Below are 19,300 nucleotides of genomic sequence, written 5' to 3' on the forward strand. Positions count from 1 at the left end.
TTTTTGTGCTGAAAGCGGTACCATTTTTTTGCATGGAAATATGTACTTTTTTATTGCAGGCCTGTAATTTTTAGGAATAACTCACTGAAATCTGGCCGAACAAGAGTCTAGTAAACATCCCGGGTAGGATAAAATTTGAAACACGAAATCATAAATTATAATTTAATAAATATTCATAAAAAATAATAATATAATAATAAATGTAATTCAATAATATAATCAAACCAAAAACACTGAAATTTGAAATACTGAGGCAAATTCGCACATCGCTGAGCAAAGTCGCAAAATTGTTTTCAGTGTCTGATGACGAATTTCCCCACGAATCATTATCACTCAATTCTGCAAGTGGTTCTGATTTACTATCGCTGTTCTCTAGCTGGTCTAAAACCGCTTTTGATGTAAAGGGATGCTTTTTGGACGCCATGGACTTTTCTAAGTTTCCGGCAGAAAGAACAGTCAAAATGCAGGCAGGGGACAGGACAAAGCACTCGGGACAAAATGTATGTGAAATGCATTGAAATAGCAATGTTTTACTATGTAATAATCATTTTTAAAAAAATTTAATTTTTTAAAAATTTAAAATTTGCCGCCAGTTCCGGCGCCTGTACGTCCCGACGTCACAGGGACCGGAACACAGAAGCCGGATGCCGGTATCGGCCGGAGGAGATGGCCGGGAACGCTGCAGGGGGCACATCGTGGGAGCGAAGGACAAGGTAAGTGCTGCAGGGACTCCCTGAGCAACGCCGCATGGTAAGCCCGAGTGTAGCTCGGGGTTACCGCTTTTGGTACTGACATTTTCCCCGAGCTACACTCGAGAATACTGCTAAGGAGGTTAAACCCAAAAAACTATAATGGATTTTATTGCAGCTTACTAGTTCTTAGATGTGGTGGTTGTATTAGTTTCCTTTTTTCCTTTTATTTTCACTGGTGATCTGGCCAGCAAGTCTATTTTTCAAATTCTTATAACAGACCAAGCTGTCCAGTAAAAGTGGCAGTTACAGGGTTGAAATAAATCATTTAACACTTACAGGGGTGCTTACATGAGTCAGATTTTATTCATTTATATACAAACTTTCTTACAACAGAATAAAAACAAAATGCTGTAACTGCTTAAAAAGTGTTAGCTGGTGTTCACCCTTAGTTTGTTAGCCAAGTTAATCTAAATCTGCTATTGCACCTAACACTACCCTCTCACGAGATTGACGATCCTGCTGTCCAAAAGTATCTCCATTGCTCCCCCATCCTAAATGGAGTCACTCTAAGAAAGGAAGTTTGTTACTGGCCGGATCACCAGGTGAAAATAAAAGGAAAAAAAACTAAAAAAGGAAAATGAATGCAGCCACCACATTTAAGAATTGATAACCTGCAATATATTAATTTTTTGTTTTTGTTATTGTTTTTGGGGGGTTTAATACTGCTTTAACCACAAAATAAACCCTAGCAAATAAAATATTTTAGTCAATCATTACATAACATTTCAGTGAAAGGACATCAGTTAGGTAGCTTCCATATGACTTTCTGCTTGTTTGAAGTGTCTGTAGCAGCAGGTGATTAAGAAAGATTGATCCTGGCCATCTGCAGATATTGGAAGCCACATGAAAGCAAAATGAGAAATACACGTGACTCTTAAGTCATGGCTTTAAGACCACTATTCTATAAGATGTTTGGAGAAAGTTCCCTAAGTGGATATAAAACATGTTGGTTATTCTGGTTATTCTAAAAACTAAATATGTGTACAGCAAATTACTGTGCAGTGCTCATTAAAATGCAAAAGGTCATAAAGGCACAGAGATGAAAGAGAGAGACATTTCTACCTCACACCCTCTGAGTACTTCCCAAACACCAGGGCTACCAAGTGTAGTGAGTACATGAATAAACCTCCCAATGATACTATTACTGGGCTGCAGCTAGAGGGAGTTCTAATGATTTGTTGTGTGACTTTGGGAGATTAATACCAACAAGCTCACATTAAACTCGGAATGCAAGTAAGCAACGTGTTTTCTGTTCTCTTTAAATACAGGTTAGTCGTACTTTATTTATGCTATCTTTGTTCAGTTTTGTGTTTGTTCTGACACTCACTTTCTCTGTTTCATATCCTATATGTTAGTAATGGTAATTCTCTAATACAAATTGATGCACTTTTCCATGTGGCCTGCGCTGCCACTATAAAGAAATAAAGCATCTATATAATGTGATCCATTTCTGTTTAACACATTAAACTCGGAATGCAAGTAAGCAACATGTTTTCTGCTCCTCTTTAAATACAGATACTTCAGGCTGCATCTCTGGCTCCATGCACACGGGGCGTTTTAATAACACTGGTAACTTTAGCTGTGTAAAGTCACGTTAAAAGCATGAGTTTTTCAGAGTTTTTGTATTAACATATAGTGGTGTTTTGCTGCGTTTTTTCACACTTCCTTTTTTTAACATCTTTTAAAGGTTTTTTTGACCACCAAAAACATTTTTTTTAGTCCACAGAATGTAAAAAATTTAAAAAAAAATTCTGGTTTGCCGTAATTTACCACTATTTTCAGCGTTAGAGCGTTTTTACAGCTAAAAAACTAGTCCTGTTTTTTTTTTTTCCAGCCAAAAAACTTCCCTGCCAAAAAACGTTGCTTACAGTCTATTTGTGCATGGACACCTAGGAAAACATGCTGGGGGGTTTACTGGCTGTAGAAAAAAACATCAAAAGCCAAAAACAGCCGCTGTAAAAACGTCCAGTGTGCATGAGGACTTTCTCATACTTCACACTCAGATCTTGGATCTCTCAACCCTGATAAACACATTTGAAATGATGCGGATCACTGATTGTGAGCTAGGTCTTCTTATCCAACATCAGTACCTGACCTCACAAATGCTCTTTTGGCCGAATGAGCATAAATTCCAACGAACACATTCCAAAATATTGTTTCAAGCCTTCCCAGGCTTCCAAGGAGGGAGGACCAACTCCATAACAATGGCCATCATTTTGGAATGTGATATCCAACAAGCTCATTATCACGCCTACCCCTAATGCAGATGGTCAGGCACTATAGGTAGCTTCTGTGTTGTTTAGCAGAACCCTTTCCCATAAGGAAAGCAGGCCTTCCGGTACTTGGTTGCCCCCAGGAATTATACACAATGCCATAGTACCTGGCTACCACACTGGGGCAGGCACAAACTGAGCACAGCAAACAGATACTTATGACAAGCATAGTGGTTCAATGACAGTCCAGGTACAACCCAGGCAAGGCTCAGGATAGAGTCACATCCATATTCAAAATACAGGCAGAGTTCAGACAGTAGTCAATATCCGATCCAAGGTCGTCAACTAGGGAACCCAAACAGTGAAGCAGGACAGACAGACAGGGAGCTTGCAGCATGTTTTACAAACACAATATCACAAGCATGAGACTGCAGTCTTGGCTGGCTTAAATCAGGTTTGCTCTCCACCCAGAGACTGGCCACATCAATCACCTTGCAAGTGAACAGACAGATAAGGATGCATCATAGCGTAAACCAGGATGCTGGAATAAGACCAGCAGCTGTCAAAGAACAGGAATTTTTACATGGTCCTGACACTCATATACACTATATTGCCAAAAGTATTGGGACGCCTGCCTTTACACACACATGAATGTTAATGGCATCCCAGTCTTAGTCCATAGGGTTCAATATTGAGTTGGTCCACCCTTTGCAGCTATAACGGCTTCAATTCTTCTGGGAAGGCTGTCCACAAGGTTTAGGAGTGTGTCTATGGGAATGTTTGACCATTCTTCCAGAAGCACATTTGGGAGGTCAGGCACTGATGTTGGCCGAGAAGGCTTGGCTCGCTGTCTCCACTAGAGTCTGGTTGAGGTCAGGACTCTGTGCAGGTCAGTCAAGTTCCTCCACCTCAAACGCGCTTATTCATGTTTTTATGGACCTTGCTTTTTGCACTGGTGTGCAGCCATGCAGGAACAGGAAGGGGCCATCCCCAAACTGATTCCACAAAGTTGGGCGCGTGAAATTGTCGAAAATGTCTTGGTATGTTGCCAGTTGTCTGCAGAATCAATAGCTAAAGAGTAAGGGAGTGTTATACCCGTCAGTTTTTTGTGCCATCTGTATCCCATGGGGACATTTCTCTTCACTTCCTGTCCCATAGCCAAAACAGGATGTGATAGGAAATCCCTCCAAAGTGATGGAACTTCTGGTTGTTGTCATCTGCACTATTGTCCCCATTGGAAGATTTCCCATCTATTCCTGTTCGTGAGACAACCTAAAATTTGGGATTAAAATAACAAACAGGAAGGGTGCATCTCCCTAATGAGGGCACAGGCAGCAATAAAAACTGACGTGTTCTGTTTCCTCTCCACTCTAACCAAACCTAAAAACAAGTTTTTCCTTCAGGTACACTGTATTTGGGGTTGCTAGCATTCACTGTCAAATATGTATATGTTTATTTAAAGTGAAAAATATTACAGATTCCCTTTATAAAAAGCAAACAATGCAGAAAAAAATATATTCTGGGCTGGTAAATGAGATTTTAACTAGGTCAGTCATTGGGAGCCTCCTATATATCAAGGTATTCAATTGTTTGTGTCACTGCAATATCATCCCAATTATACAGACATTGTAACCTACTTTACAAGAAGTTTAATGCTCTTATTAATTGTATACTAATTAGTTTTGATACCTGGAGAAAACACCTTTATTTAATTCTCTGCCTTCAAATGTTATGTTTTTTTTTTTAACTCTCAAAGCCGACCTGACAGCTTCATATAAAATGCTGCTCCACTTATTAGAGTTCTTCTGTTATAGACTAAAGTGTAGAATCAGTTGGTGATTGGCTAGCTCTACCAAGACATCAGCCCTTTAGCTGCGATCAAATGACCAGCCAAAGTGATATTACAACCTCTGCAAGAATGATAACTAATTTTATCTCAGCGGCTATTTGGCAACTGAATTGATTGACATATAAATAATAATAAGGAGAAGAATATACAATTCAGTCTGTGACATAACTTATTGGATAATTAACAAGTGAAAGTTACAGTTGTGTCCAAAATTATTCAACCCCCACTGAAATTGAGTGTTTTGGCCAGTTTGACATTGCTTTTGATCATTCAGTCATCTTGCTTACATTTACATTAAAGAGGCACTTGTAGGTCAGACAAATATAACATAACAGTTATAATGAAATAACCACAAATGTCTTTTCTGTGCTCACAGCATTATCAGTTTTATTCAACCCCCAAGTGACATTCAATCTTAGTACTTAGTACAGCATCCTTTTACAGTTATAACAGCTTTTAAACGTGAAGCATAGCTTGACACAAGTGTCTTGCAGCGATCTACGGGTATCTTCGCCCATTCTTCATGGGCAAAGGCCTCCAGTTCAGTCACATTCTTAGGCTTGCGCACTGCAACTGCTTTCTTTAAGTCCCACCAGAGGTTCTCAATCGGATTTAAGTCTGGTGACTGCGATGGCCACTCCAAAATGTTCCAGCCTTTCCTCTGCAACCATGCTCTAGTGGACTTGGAGGTATGCTTGGGATCATTGTCCTGTTGAAAGGTCCAACGTCTCCCAAGCCTCAGGTGTGTGACGGACTGCATCACGTTTCCATCCAATATCTCCTGGTACTGAAGAGAATTCATGGTACCTTGCACACGCTGAAGCTTCCCTGTACCTGCAGAAGCAAAACAGCCCCAAAGCATGATTGACCCTCCACCATGCTTCACAGTAGGCAAGGTGTTCTTTTCATCATAGGCCTTGTTCTTCCTCCTCCAAACATAGCGTTGATCCATGGGCCCAAACAGTTCTAATTTTGTTTCATCAGTCCACAGAACACTATCCCACAACTTTTGTGGTTTGTCCACATGGCTTTTGGCATACTGCAGTCGACTCTTCTTATTCTTTGGAGACAGCAAGGGGGTACGCCTGGGAGTTCTGGCACGGAGGCCTTCATTACGCAGTGTGCGTCTTATTGTCTGGGCTGAAACTTCTGTACCCACATCTGACAAATCTTTTCTCAGTTCCTCAGCAGTCACACGGGGACTTCTCTCCACTCTACGCTTCAGGTAGCGCACAGCAGTCGAAGTCAGCATCTTCTTTCTGCCACGACCAGGTAGCGTTTCAACAGTGCCCTTTGCCTTGAATTTGCGAATGATGCTTCCTAAGGTGTCTCTTGGTATGTTTAACATCTTTGCAATCTTCTTATAGCCATTGCCCTTCCTGTGAAGAGAAATCACCTCTTCTCTTGTCTTCCTGGACCATTCTCTTGCCTTCACCATGTTTGTAACCACACCAGTAAATGTCTAGAAGGAGCTGAGTATCACAGTCATTTTAAAGCTGCCTAATTGGTGCTTATTATGCTTGATTGCTGCTCGGTGACATCCACAGGTGTTTTCAATACCTGATGGAAAGCACCTGTATGAACCTCTGTTCTTCAGAGTGGTAGTCTTTAAGGGGTTGAATAATTGTGGCAATGAAGAAACCACATAAGAACCATTTACTACTGTATTACATAAACAATTGATGTCATTTTAGTTGCATTTGGGTAGTTACAACGTCCTTGTAGGATTTGATTCTGAATACAATTCCAAATGTACACTATAGTCCCTAAACCCCTTTACAGCATTGGGGGTTGAATAATTTTGGACACAACTGTATAAGTTGGCTAAAGTGACAGCAAAGCAGTAGCTGTCTGCCTTTTGTCTTGTTTTGCGTGTCAGAAACTCGTATTGGTAAGTAACTAGCCACTGCAATTTTTCATTCACTTGTGTCTATAAATTGCAGTTTGAGCTACCGAGGTCTGTTAACAACAGCCTTTAACCACTTCCCCTGCGCCCTATAGCAGAAATACTGCGCAAAATCGCGTATATGTACATGATTTTGCAGTTCGCAGCCTCGGCTGTCAATCACTGGGTCCCAGCCTGTGAATACTCGCCGGCACCCAGTGATCACCAAGTATTACCGACGGGTGAAAGAACTGTATGTAAACAATATGGTTCTCTCCACTGTCAGCTTCTGCACACTGCTTTGTATGGCTCTGCATAGCAGAGCGGACAGTGGAAAGCACACACACAGCCTCATAGTAAAACACACACAGCACACAGTTAACCCTTTGATCGCCCCAAATGTTAACCCCTTCCTGCCTAGTGCCATTAGTACAGTGTGAGTGCTTTTTTATTAGAACTGATCACTGTATTGGTGTCACTGGGGATGTCAGTGACACCATGTCAGTTCCCCCCCAGTGTCAGAATGCCCACCGCAGTCCTGCAGTCCCACAGTCCCACTATAAGTTGCTGATTGCTGCCATTACTAGTAAAAAAATGTTATGAAAAATTCCAGTATATTGTATATACCGCCATTTGTAAAAGCTAAAACTTTCACGTAAACCAATTAATTTACACGTATTTTTTTAGCAAAGACATGTAGCAGAATACATTTTACCCTAAATTTTTGCCAAAATTTGATTTAAATTTTTTCATTGGATATGTTTAATTGCAAAATTTTAAAGGTATTGTGTTTTTTTCTCACAATTTTCGTTTTTTTGTTAATAACGCAAAAAATAAAAAAAAACAGGCAATCGAATACCATTGAAAGAAAGCTCTATTTGTGGGGAAAAAGGATATAAATTTCATTTGGCTGCAGTGTTGCATGACCATGCAATTGTCAGTTAAAATAATGCAGCGCCATAACGCAAAAAATGCCCTGGTCAGGAAGAGCGGTAAATCCTCTGGAGGGCAAGTGGTTAAACATGGGGAAAGAAGCTGAAAGCTTCATGTGTTGGCAAAAAATGCAAAATACTAACTAACCTATAGGCATGAGGTGGAGCCTATGAAGGAAGTACCTTTTATTTTAAATGGACATTCGCTAATGCTGCCCCAAATAAAAACTGCTCAGTTAAATCAGTTAAATAAATTTAAAAAAATTAAAAAAAATATTCACCTTAAAACCAGACTTCTGGTGAGCTTGCATTGCCAAGGGTAATGTCACTGGGCCTTTTAACAGTATCCTGGGAAAGCTTAGTATTCCATATCCCAATCCCCAATTCTGCAATGGCCTCTTGCAAGATTTAGGATTCTCAACTTACCCAGGATCCTTTGGTGAGGCCCTGCGATGTCAATGTGACCTGGCATTCGGTTATGTAACTGGAAGGAGCTCTGTGCCGCAGTTTCTTGAGTAAATGTATTCAAAGTAAGATTGTGTTTTTCCCACTCACAAACCTTTATTGAGAGCAACACAAAGGCTGCAATAGCTGATTACCTTCTGTAAAAAGCCTAAACACTTGCAAACTGATTTACGTTGGTAGAATGTTGTTCGAAAGATTTTGTTTTAAGAACATTCGTTTAATTTTCTAGTTGTTAATTGGGTCAAACTTACATTCGTTTTTGCCCGCAGGATAAAAAATTTTTCCCGTTGGATACATTTCAAACAGTGTATGTAGTTTTCGTTCAGAAAACTCCCTTCATTTCAAAATCAAATGTTAAAGACGAACAAAAATTTTAACTTTTTTTGAACAACATTCGTCAATTTGTTGAATCTACTGAAAGTTCTCGTTTGAAAATCCACTAGTGTATAGCTAGTGTTAGTTTTCTTTGTTCAGCCAATAGGTTGAATGAAAAAAAAGCTAGCAGGTTCCTCCATCCACAAACAGAGGATGGAAGAATCCCCCTTCCCCCCACCAGGACATTGTATTCTTACAGCAGTACCTGTAACTATCATAATACACTAATCAGCAGCTCATCAAAAAAAATCCAGCTGGTCCCTTCAACAGAAGTTAAGTGATTGATTTTTGGAAGGCCACACACTGGCTGAAATTCAGATGGTCACTGCTAGAGATGAGCGAAGTATTCAAAAATTCGATTAGACTGATTCGGCGAATTCGTAGAAAAAATTCGATTCGAGTCGAATATATTCGCTGTGAATTTAACTTAAAAAAGGGTGTTTCTAGGCTTCAGAGAGACTTAATATTAGTGCTGAACACTGTACCTTTAATTTAAATGCCCTTGGAGTCTGCTGGGGAAGAGAAATAATACTGTCAGGCAGTATGACATGCAGATGAGTGCCGTCGATCTTAGAATCACCGCACACTTCACTCATTTGGCCAGTCACGGGGCCAAAACCAGAGTGTGGAGCCACAGTGTGGCGGTGGAGGCAGCAGCAATGGGAGGCCATGCAGCACCCTATGACAAAAATGGAAACCACCAGCAGTGTGAGGAGACCTGAAAGTGGCACATGGCAGAGTGTGGCGATAGAGACAGCAGCAATGGGAGGCCGTACAGGGACCCATGACACACTCTGGACCTGGCAGCAGCATGAGGAGGCGGTACAGGGGCCCATGGCAGATTACGGGCCTGGCAGCAGCATGAGGAGTCGGTACGGGGGCCCATGGCAGATTACGGGCCTGGCAGCAGCAATGGGAGGCCGTACAGGGACCCATGACACAATCTGGACCTGGCAGCAGCATGGGGAGGCGGTACAGGGGCCCATGACAGATTACGGGCCTGGCAGCAGCATTTGGAGTCGGTACGGGGGCCCATGACACACTCTGGACCTGGCAGCAGCATGAGGAGGCGGTACAGGGGCGCATGACAGATTATGAGCCTGGCAGCAGCAACTTGGACAGGAGGACGTTCAGTTTCTGCACCGTCTGGTGCGTGCTCGCAAACTGTTGTCTCTTGGAAACGGATTCCAAGAAAGACTGCTGACGGAATCCGTGAAGAGGAGTAGCAGGAGAAGGAGCTTCTGAACGAGCGGAATATGCCAACAAGCGACAACAGGGGCCCATGACAGATTACGGGCCTGGCAGCAGCATGAGGAGTCGGTACGGGGGCCCATGGCAGATTAGGGGCCTGGCAGCAGCTATAGGAGGCCCGTAATCTGCCAGCACCCTATGACAAAAAATGGAACCCACCAGCAGTGTGAGGAGACCTGAAAGTGGCACATGGCAGAGTGTGGCGATGGAGACAGCAGCAATGGGAGGCCGTACAGGGACCCATGAGAGACTCTGGACCTGGCAGCAGCATGAGGAGGCGGTATAGGGGCCCATGGCAGATTAGGGGCCTGGCAGCAGCTATGGGAGGCCCGTAATCTGCCAGCACCCTATGACAAAAAATGGAATACACCAGCAGTGTGAGGAGACCTGAAAGTGGCACATGGCAGAGTGTGGCGATGGAGACAGCAGCAATGGGAGGCCGTACAGGGACCCATGAGAGACTCTGGACTTGGCAGCAGCATGAGGAGGCTGTATAGGGGCCCATGGCAGATTAGGGGCCTGGCAGCAGCTATGGGAGGCCCGTAATCTGCCAGCACCCTATGACAAAAAATGGAACACACCAGCAGTGTGAGGAGACCTGAAAGTGGCACATGTTTGGGGCATGATTCATGGCGGATTTAGTCAGTTGTGTCAGGAACTGGTGGTTTGAAATCCAGACTAATCCACGCCTGATTCATTTTCACAAACGTCAGTCTCTCCACACTTTGGGTGGACAGTCGTGTCCTCCGCGGAGTTGCAATACCTCCTGCCGCACTAAACACGCGCTCCGATGCCACGCTACTGGCCGGGCATGACAGCCTTTCAAGGGCAAATTCAGCTAGTTGGGGCCAAAGGTCAAGTTTCGTTGCCCAGTAGTCAAGGGGATTGTCTACCTCGGTTGGCAGGGTGCTGTCCAAGTAGGCCTAAGCCTGTTGTTTGAGGTCCTGCTCCAGGTCCACCTGATGCTGCTGCTGCTGCTGCTGCTGCTGTGGCTGGTTAGTAGTTTCCTCACTGCGCTGGTGAAGAAAGCTACTCATCATCGACTGCAGACTGAGGCAGCCGCTGCTGGTGGAGCTGCCACTGCTCCTACCACCCCACCCCTCCCCTGCTGCCATGGCAGCGGAACGCGAGCGCACAGGGCCCACAGTGTCTGAGGATGGACGTTGGCGCAGACAGGCAGAGACCAGCTGACTACATAGGTGGTTTTTATAGTACGTTATTTTGGCCTCCCTCTCAGCAGGTGTGAAAAAGGCCACCATTTTGGAACGGTAGCGAGGGTCCAACAAGGTGGACAGCCAAAAGTCATCCCTCTGTCTGATGGTTATTATTCGGCTGTCGCTACGCAAGCAACCGAGCATGCTATGGGCCATTTGTGCCAAGGAATGCGAGGGACTCCCTGCCTCCATCTCCACAGCATACTGCCACGGTGCGTCTGGGTCCTCTGTCTCCTCCTCCTCTACCAGATGCTCCTGCTCCTCCACTCCTGTCCGCTGAGTGGAAAAACCACCCATTTCACTCAATAATTCCTGAGCACCAATGTCCTCCTCTACCTCCTCCTCTTCTTCCTGTCCTGCCCCCACAGGGGTCATGTGGCGTTGAGATCTGTGCGCCACGTCTACCGCACCCTGACCAGCCATTGTTAACAGCATTTGTTCCAGGACGTGCAACAGAGGAATGACGTCGTTCATCCCATAGTCCTGCCGACTCACGAATAGCGTGGCCTCCTCAAAGGGCCTGAGCAAGCGCAGGTGTCACGCATGAGCTGCCAATGGCTGACATCTAAGTTACACAGGGAATACCTTTATCCGCTTTTAACATCAGGAAATCTGTGATGGCCTTTTGCTGTTCGTAAAGGCGGTCTAACATATGTAGGGTTGAATTCCACCTTGTTGCAACGTCACAGCATGAGGAGTCGGTATAGGGGCCCATGGCAGATTAGGGGCCTGGCAGCAGCTATGGGAGGCCCGTAATCTGCCAGCACCCTATGTCAAAAAATTATACACACCAGCAGTGTGTGAGGAGACCTGAAAGTGGCACATGGCAGAGTGTGGCGATGGAGACAGCAGCAATGGGAGGCCGTACAGGGACCCATGACAGACTCTGGACCTGGCAGCAGCATGAGGAGGCGGTATATAGGGGCCTATGGCAGATTAGGGGCCTGGCAGCAGCTATAGGAGGCCCATAATCTGCCAGCACCCTATGTCAAAAAAATTCTACACACCAGCAGTGTGAGGAGACCTGAAAGTGGCACATGGCATGAGAGACTCTGGACCTGGCAGCAGCATGAGGAAGCGGTATATAGGGGCCTATGGCAGATTAGGGGCCTGGCAGCAGCTATAGGAGGCCCATAATCTGCCAGCACCCTATGTCAAAAAATTCAACACACCAGCAGTGTGAGGAGACCTGAAAGTGGCACATGGCAGAGTGTGGCGATGGAGACAGCAGCAATGGGAGGCCGTACAGGGACCCATGACAGACTCTGGACCTGGCAGCAGCATGAGGAGGCGGTATATAGGGGCCCATGGCAGATTAGGGGCCTGGCAGCAGCTATGGGAGGCCCGTAATCTGCCAGCACCCTATGTCAAAAAAATTCTACACACCAGCAGTGTGAGGAGACCTGAAAGTGGCACATGGCATGAGAGACTCTGGACCTGGCAGCAGCATGAGGAAGCGGTATATAGGGGCCTATGGCAGATTAGGGGCCTGGCAGCAGCAATGGGAGGCCCATAATCTGCCAGCACCCTATGTCAAAAAATTCTACACACCAGCAGTGTGTGAGGAGACCTGAAAGTGGCACATGGCAGAGTGTGGCGATGGAGACAGCAGCAATGGGAGGCCGTACAGGGACCCATGAGAGACTCTGGACCTGGCAGCAGCATGAGGAAGCGGTATATAGGGGCCTATGGCAGATTAGGGGCCTGGCAGCAGCTATGGGAGGCCCATAATCTGCCAGCACCCTATGTCAAAAAATTCTACACACCAGCAGTGTGTGAGGAGACCTGAAAGTGGCACATGGCAGAGTGTGGCGATGGAGACAGCAGCAATGGGAGGCCGTACAGGGACCCATGAGAGACTCTGGACCTGGCAGCAGCATGAGGAGGCGGTATATAGGGGCCTATGGCAGATTAGGGGCCTGGCAGCAGCTATGGGAGGCCCGTAATCTGCCAGCACCCTATGTCAAAAAATTCAACACACCAGCAGTGTGTGAGGAGACCTGAAAGTGGCACATGGCAGAGTGTGGCGATGGAGACAGCAGCAATGGGAGGCCGTACAGGGACCCATGACAGACTCTGGACTTGGCAGCAGCATGAGGAAGCGGTATATAGGGGCCTATGGCAGATTAGGGGCCTGGCAGCAGCTATGGGAGGCCCTTAATCTGCCAGCACCCTATGTCAAAAAATTCAACACACCAGCAGTGTGAGGAGACCTGAAAGTGGCACATGGCAGAGTGTGGCGATGGAGACAGCAGCAATGGCAGGCCGTACAGGGACCCATGACAGACTCTGGACTTGGCAGCAGCATGAGGAGGCGGTATATAGGGGCCTATGGCAGATTAGGGGCCTGGCAGCAGCTATGGGAGGCCCGTAATCTGCCAGCACCCTATGTCAAAAAATTCTACACACCAGCAGTGTGTGAGGAGACCTGAAAGTGGCACATGGCAGAGTGTGGCGATGGAGACAGCAGCAATGGGAGGCCGTACAGGGACCCATGAGAGACTCTGGACCTGGCAGCAGCATGAGGAAGCGGTATATAGGGGCCTATGGCAGATTAGGGGCCTGGCAGCAGCAATGGGAGGCCCATAATCTGCCAGCACCCTATGTCAAAAAATTCTACACACCAGCAGTGTGTGAGGAGACCTGAAAGTGGCACATGGCAGAGTGTGGCGATGGAGACAGCAGCAATGGGAGGCCGTACAGGGACCCATGAGAGACTCTGGACCTGGCAGCAGCATGAGGAAGCGGTATATAGGGGCCTATGGCAGATTAGGGGCCTGGCAGCAGCTATGGGAGGCCCATAATCTGCCAGCACCCTATGTCAAAAAATTCTACACACCAGCAGTGTGTGAGGAGACCTGAAAGTGGCACATGGCAGAGTGTGGCGATGGAGACAGCAGCAATGGGAGGCCGTACAGGGACCCATGAGAGACTCTGGACCTGGCAGCAGCATGAGGAGGCGGTATATAGGGGCCTATGGCAGATTAGGGGCCTGGCAGCAGCTATGGGAGGCCCGTAATCTGCCAGCACCCTATGTCAAAAAATTCAACACACCAGCAGTGTGTGAGGAGACCTGAAAGTGGCACATGGCAGAGTGTGGCGATGGAGACAGCAGCAATGGGAGGCCGTACAGGGACCCATGACAGACTCTGGACTTGGCAGCAGCATGAGGAAGCGGTATATAGGGGCCTATGGCAGATTAGGGGCCTGGCAGCAGCTATGGGAGGCCCTTAATCTGCCAGCACCCTATGTCAAAAAATTCAACACACCAGCAGTGTGAGGAGACCTGAAAGTGGCACATGGCAGAGTGTGGCGATGGAGACAGCAGCAATGGCAGGCCGTACAGGGACCCATGACAGACTCTGGACTTGGCAGCAGCATGAGGAGGCGGTATATAGGGGCCTATGGCAGATTAGGGGCCTGGCAGCAGCTATGGGAGGCCCGTAATCTGCCAGCACCCTATGTCAAAAAATTCTACACACCAGCAGTGTGTGAGGAGACCTGAAAGTGGCACATGGCAGAGTGTGGCGATGGAGACAGCAGCAATGGGAGGCCGTACAGGGACCCATGAGAGACTCTGGACCTGGCAGCAGCATGAGGAGGCGGTATATAGGGGCCTATGGCAGATTAGGGGCCTGGCAGCAGCTATGGGAGGCCCTTAATCTGCCAGCACCCTATGTCAAAAAATTCAACACACCAGCAGTGTGAGGAGACCTGAAAGTGGCACATGGCAGAGTGTGGCGATGGAGACAGCAGCAATGGGAGGCCGTACAGGGACCCATGACAGACTCTGGACTTGGCAGCAGCATGAGGAAGCGGTATATAGGGGCCTATGGCAGATTAGGGGCCTGGCAGCAGCTATGGGAGGCCCATAATCTGCCAGCACCCTATGTCAAAAAATTCTACACACCAGCAGTGTGTGAGGAGACCTGAAAGTGGCACATGGCAGAGTGTGGCGATGGAGACAGCAGCAATGGGAGGCCGTACAGGGACCCATGAGAGACTCTGGACCTGGCAGCAGCATGAGGAAGCGGTATATAGGGGCCTATGGCAGATTAGGGGCCTGGCAGCAGCAATGGGAGGCCCATAATCTGCCAGCACCCTATGTCAAAAAATTCTACACACCAGCAGTGTGTGAGGAGACCTGAAAGTGGCACATGGCAGAGTGTGGCGATGGAGACAGCAGCAATGGGAGGCCGTACAGGGACCCATGAGAGACTCTGGACCTGGCAGCAGCATGAGGAAGCGGTATATAGGGGCCTATGGCAGATTAGGGGCCTGGCAGCAGCTATGGGAGGCCCATAATCTGCCAGCACCCTATGTCAAAAAATTCTACACACCAGCAGTGTGTGAGGAGACCTGAAAGTGGCACATGGCAGAGTGTGGCGATGGAGACAGCAGCAATGGGAGGCCGTACAGGGACCCATGAGAGACTCTGGACCTGGCAGCAGCATGAGGAGGCGGTATATAGGGGCCTATGGCAGATTAGGGGCCTGGCAGCAGCTATGGGAGGCCCGTAATCTGCCAGCACCCTATGTCAAAAAATTCAACACACCAGCAGTGTGTGAGGAGACCTGAAAGTGGCACATGGCAGAGTGTGGCGATGGAGACAGCAGCAATGGGAGGCCGTACAGGGACCCATGAGAGACTCTGGACTTGGCAGCAGCATGAGGAAGCGGTATATAGGGGCCTATGGCAGATTAGGGGCCTGGCAGCAGCTATGGGAGGCCCTTAATCTGCCAGCACCCTATGTCAAAAAATTCAACACACCAGCAGTGTGAGGAGACCTGAAAGTGGCACATGGCAGAGTGTGGCGATGGAGACAGCAGCAATGGCAGGCCGTACAGGGACCCATGACAGACTCTGGACTTGGCAGCAGCATGAGGAGGCGGTATATAGGGGCCTATGGCAGATTAGGGGCCTGGCAGCAGCTATGGGAGGCCCGTAATCTGCCAGCACCCTATGTCAAAAAATTCTACACACCAGCAGTGTGTGAGGAGACCTGAAAGTGGCACATGGCAGAGTGTGGCGATGGAGACAGCAGCAATGGGAGGCCGTACAGGGACCCATGAGAGACTCTGGACCTGGCAGCAGCATGAGGAGGCGGTATATAGGGGCCTATGGCAGATTAGGGGCCTGGCAGCAGCTATGGGAGGCCCTTAATCTGCCAGCACCCTATGTCAAAAAATTCAACACACCAGCAGTGTGAGGAGACCTGAAAGTGGCACATGGCAGAGTGTGGCGATGGAGACAGCAGCAATGGGAGGCCGTACAGGGACCCATGACAGACTCTGGACTTGGCAGCAGCATGAGGAAGCGGTATATAGGGGCCTATGGCAGATTAGGGGCCTGGCAGCAGCTATGGGAGGCCCATAATCTGCCAGCACCCTATGTCAAAAAATTCTACACACCAGCAGTGTGTGAGGAGACCTGAAAGTGGCACATGGCAGAGTGTGGCGATGGAGACAGCAGCAATGGGAGGCCGTACAGGGACCCATGAGAGACTCTGGACCTGGCAGCAGCATGAGGAAGCGGTATATAGGGGCCTATGGCAGATTAGGGGCCTGGCAGCAGCAATGGGAGGCCCATAATCTGCCAGCACCCTATGTCAAAAAATTCTACACACCAGCAGTGTGTGAGGAGACCTGAAAGTGGCACATGGCAGAGTGTGGCGATGGAGACAGCAGCAATGGGAGGCCGTACAGGGACCCATGAGAGACTCTGGACCTGGCAGCAGCATGAGGAAGCGGTATATAGGGGCCTATGGCAGATTAGGGGCCTGGCAGCAGCTATGGGAGGCCCATAATCTGCCAGCACCCTATGTCAAAAAATTCTACACACCAGCAGTGTGTGAGGAGACCTGAAAGTGGCACATGGCAGAGTGTGGCGATGGAGACAGCAGCAATGGGAGGCCGTACAGGGACCCATGAGAGACTCTGGACCTGGCAGCAGCATGAGGAGGCGGTATATAGGGGCCTATGGCAGATTAGGGGCCTGGCAGCAGCTATGGGAGGCCCGTAATCTGCCAGCACCCTATGTCAAAAAATTCAACACACCAGCAGTGTGTGAGGAGACCTGAAAGTGGCACATGGCAGAGTGTGGCGATGGAGACAGCAGCAATGGGAGGCCGTACAGGGACCCATGACAGACTCTGGACTTGGCAGCAGCATGAGGAAGCGGTATATAGGGGCCTATGGCAGATTAGGGGCCTGGCAGCAGCTATGGGAGGCCCTTAATCTGCCAGCACCCTATGTCAAAAAATTCAACACACCAGCAGTGTGAGGAGACCTGAAAGTGGCACATGGCAGAGTGTGGCGATGGAGACAGCAGCAATGGGAGGCCGTACAGGGACCCATGACAGACTCTGGACTTGGCAGCAGCATGAGGAGGCGGTATATAGGGGCCTATGGCAGATTAGGGGCCTGGCAGCAGCTATGGGAGGCCCGTAATCTGCCAGCACCCTATGTCAAAAAATTCTACACACCAGCAGTGTGTGAGGAGACCTGAAAGTGGCACATGGCAGAGTGTGGCGATGGAGACAGCAGCAATGGGAGGCCGTACAGGGACCCATGAGAGACTCTGGACCTGGCAGCAGCATGAGGAGGCGGTATATAGGGGCCTATGGCAGATTAGGGGCCTGGCAGCAGCTATGGGAGGCCCATAATCTGCCAGCACCCTATGTCAAAAAATTCTACACACCAGCAGTGTGTGAGGAGACCTGAAAGTGGCACATGGCAGAGTGTGGCGATGGAGACAGCAGCAATGGGAGGCCGTACAGGGACCCATGAGAGACTCTGGACCTGGCAGCAGCATGAGGAAGCGGTATATAGGGGCCTATGGCAGATTAGGGGCCTGGCAGCAGCAATGGGAGGCCCATAATCTGCCAGCACCCTATGTCAAAAAATTCTACACACCAGCAGTGTGTGAGGAGACCTGAAAGTGGCACATGGCAGAGTGTGGCGATGGAGACAGCAGCAATGGGAGGCCGTACAGGGACCCATGAGAGACTCTGGACCTGGCAGCAGCATGAGGAAGCGGTATATAGGGGCCTATGGCAGATTAGGGGCCTGGCAGCAGCTATGGGAGGCCCATAATCTGCCAGCACCCTATGTCAAAAAATTCTACACACCAGCAGTGTGTGAGGAGACCTGAAAGTGGCACATGGCAGAGTGTGGCGATGGAGACAGCAGCAATGGGAGGCCGTACAGGGACCCATGAGAGACTCTGGACCTGGCAGCAGCATGAGGAGGCGGTATATAGGGGCCTATGGCAGATTAGGGGCCTGGCAGCAGCTATGGGAGGCCCGTAATCTGCCAGCACCCTATGTCAAAAAATTCAACACACCAGCAGTGTGTGAGGAGACCTGAAAGTGGCACATGGCAGAGTGTGGCGATGGAGACAGCAGCAATGGGAGGCCGTACAGGGACCCATGACAGACTCTGGACTTGGCAGCAGCATGAGGAAGCGGTATATAGGGGCCTATGGCAGATTAGGGGCCTGGCAGCAGCTATGGGAGGCCCTTAATCTGCCAGCACCCTATGTCAAAAAATTCAACACACCAGCAGTGTGAGGAGACCTGAAAGTGGCACATGGCAGAGTGTGGCGATGGAGACAGCAGCAATGGCAGGCCGTACAGGGACCCATGACAGACTCTGGACTTGGCAGCAGCATGAGGAGGCGGTATATAGGGGCCTATGGCAGATTAGGGGCCTGGCAGCAGCTATGGGAGGCCCGTAATCTGCCAGCACCCTATGTCAAAAAATTCTACACACCAGCAGTGTGTGAGGAGACCTGAAAGTGGCACATGGCAGAGTGTGGCGATGGAGACAGCAGCAATGGGAGGCCGTACAGGGACCCATGAGAGACTCTGGACCTGGCAGCAGCATGAGGAGGCGGTATATAGGGGCCTATGGCAGATTAGGGGCCTGGCAGCAGCTATGGGAGGCCCTTAATCTGCCAGCACCCTATGTCAAAAAATTCAACACACCAGCAGTGTGAGGAGACCTGAAAGTGGCACATGGCAGAGTGTGGCGATGGAGACAGCAGCAATGGGAGGCCGTACAGGGACCCATGACAGACTCTGGACTTGGCAGCAGCATGAGGAAGCGGTATATAGGGGCCTATGGCAGATTAGGGGCCTGGCAGCAGCTATGGGAGGCCCATAATCTGCCAGCACCCTATGTCAAAAAATTCTACACACCAGCAGTGTGTGAGGAGACCTGAAAGTGGCACATGGCAGAGTGTGGCGATGGAGACAGCAGCAATGGGAGGCCGTACAGGGACCCATGAGAGACTCTGGACCTGGCAGCAGCATGAGGAAGCGGTATATAGGGGCCTATGGCAGATTAGGGGCCTGGCAGCAGC

Source organism: Staurois parvus, unplaced genomic scaffold (assembly GCF_062004578.1).
Source record: "Staurois parvus isolate SC_StPar_1 unplaced genomic scaffold, SC_StPar_1.0 ptg000346l, whole genome shotgun sequence".
NCBI classification, from domain to species: Eukaryota; Metazoa; Chordata; class Amphibia; order Anura; family Ranidae; genus Staurois; species Staurois parvus.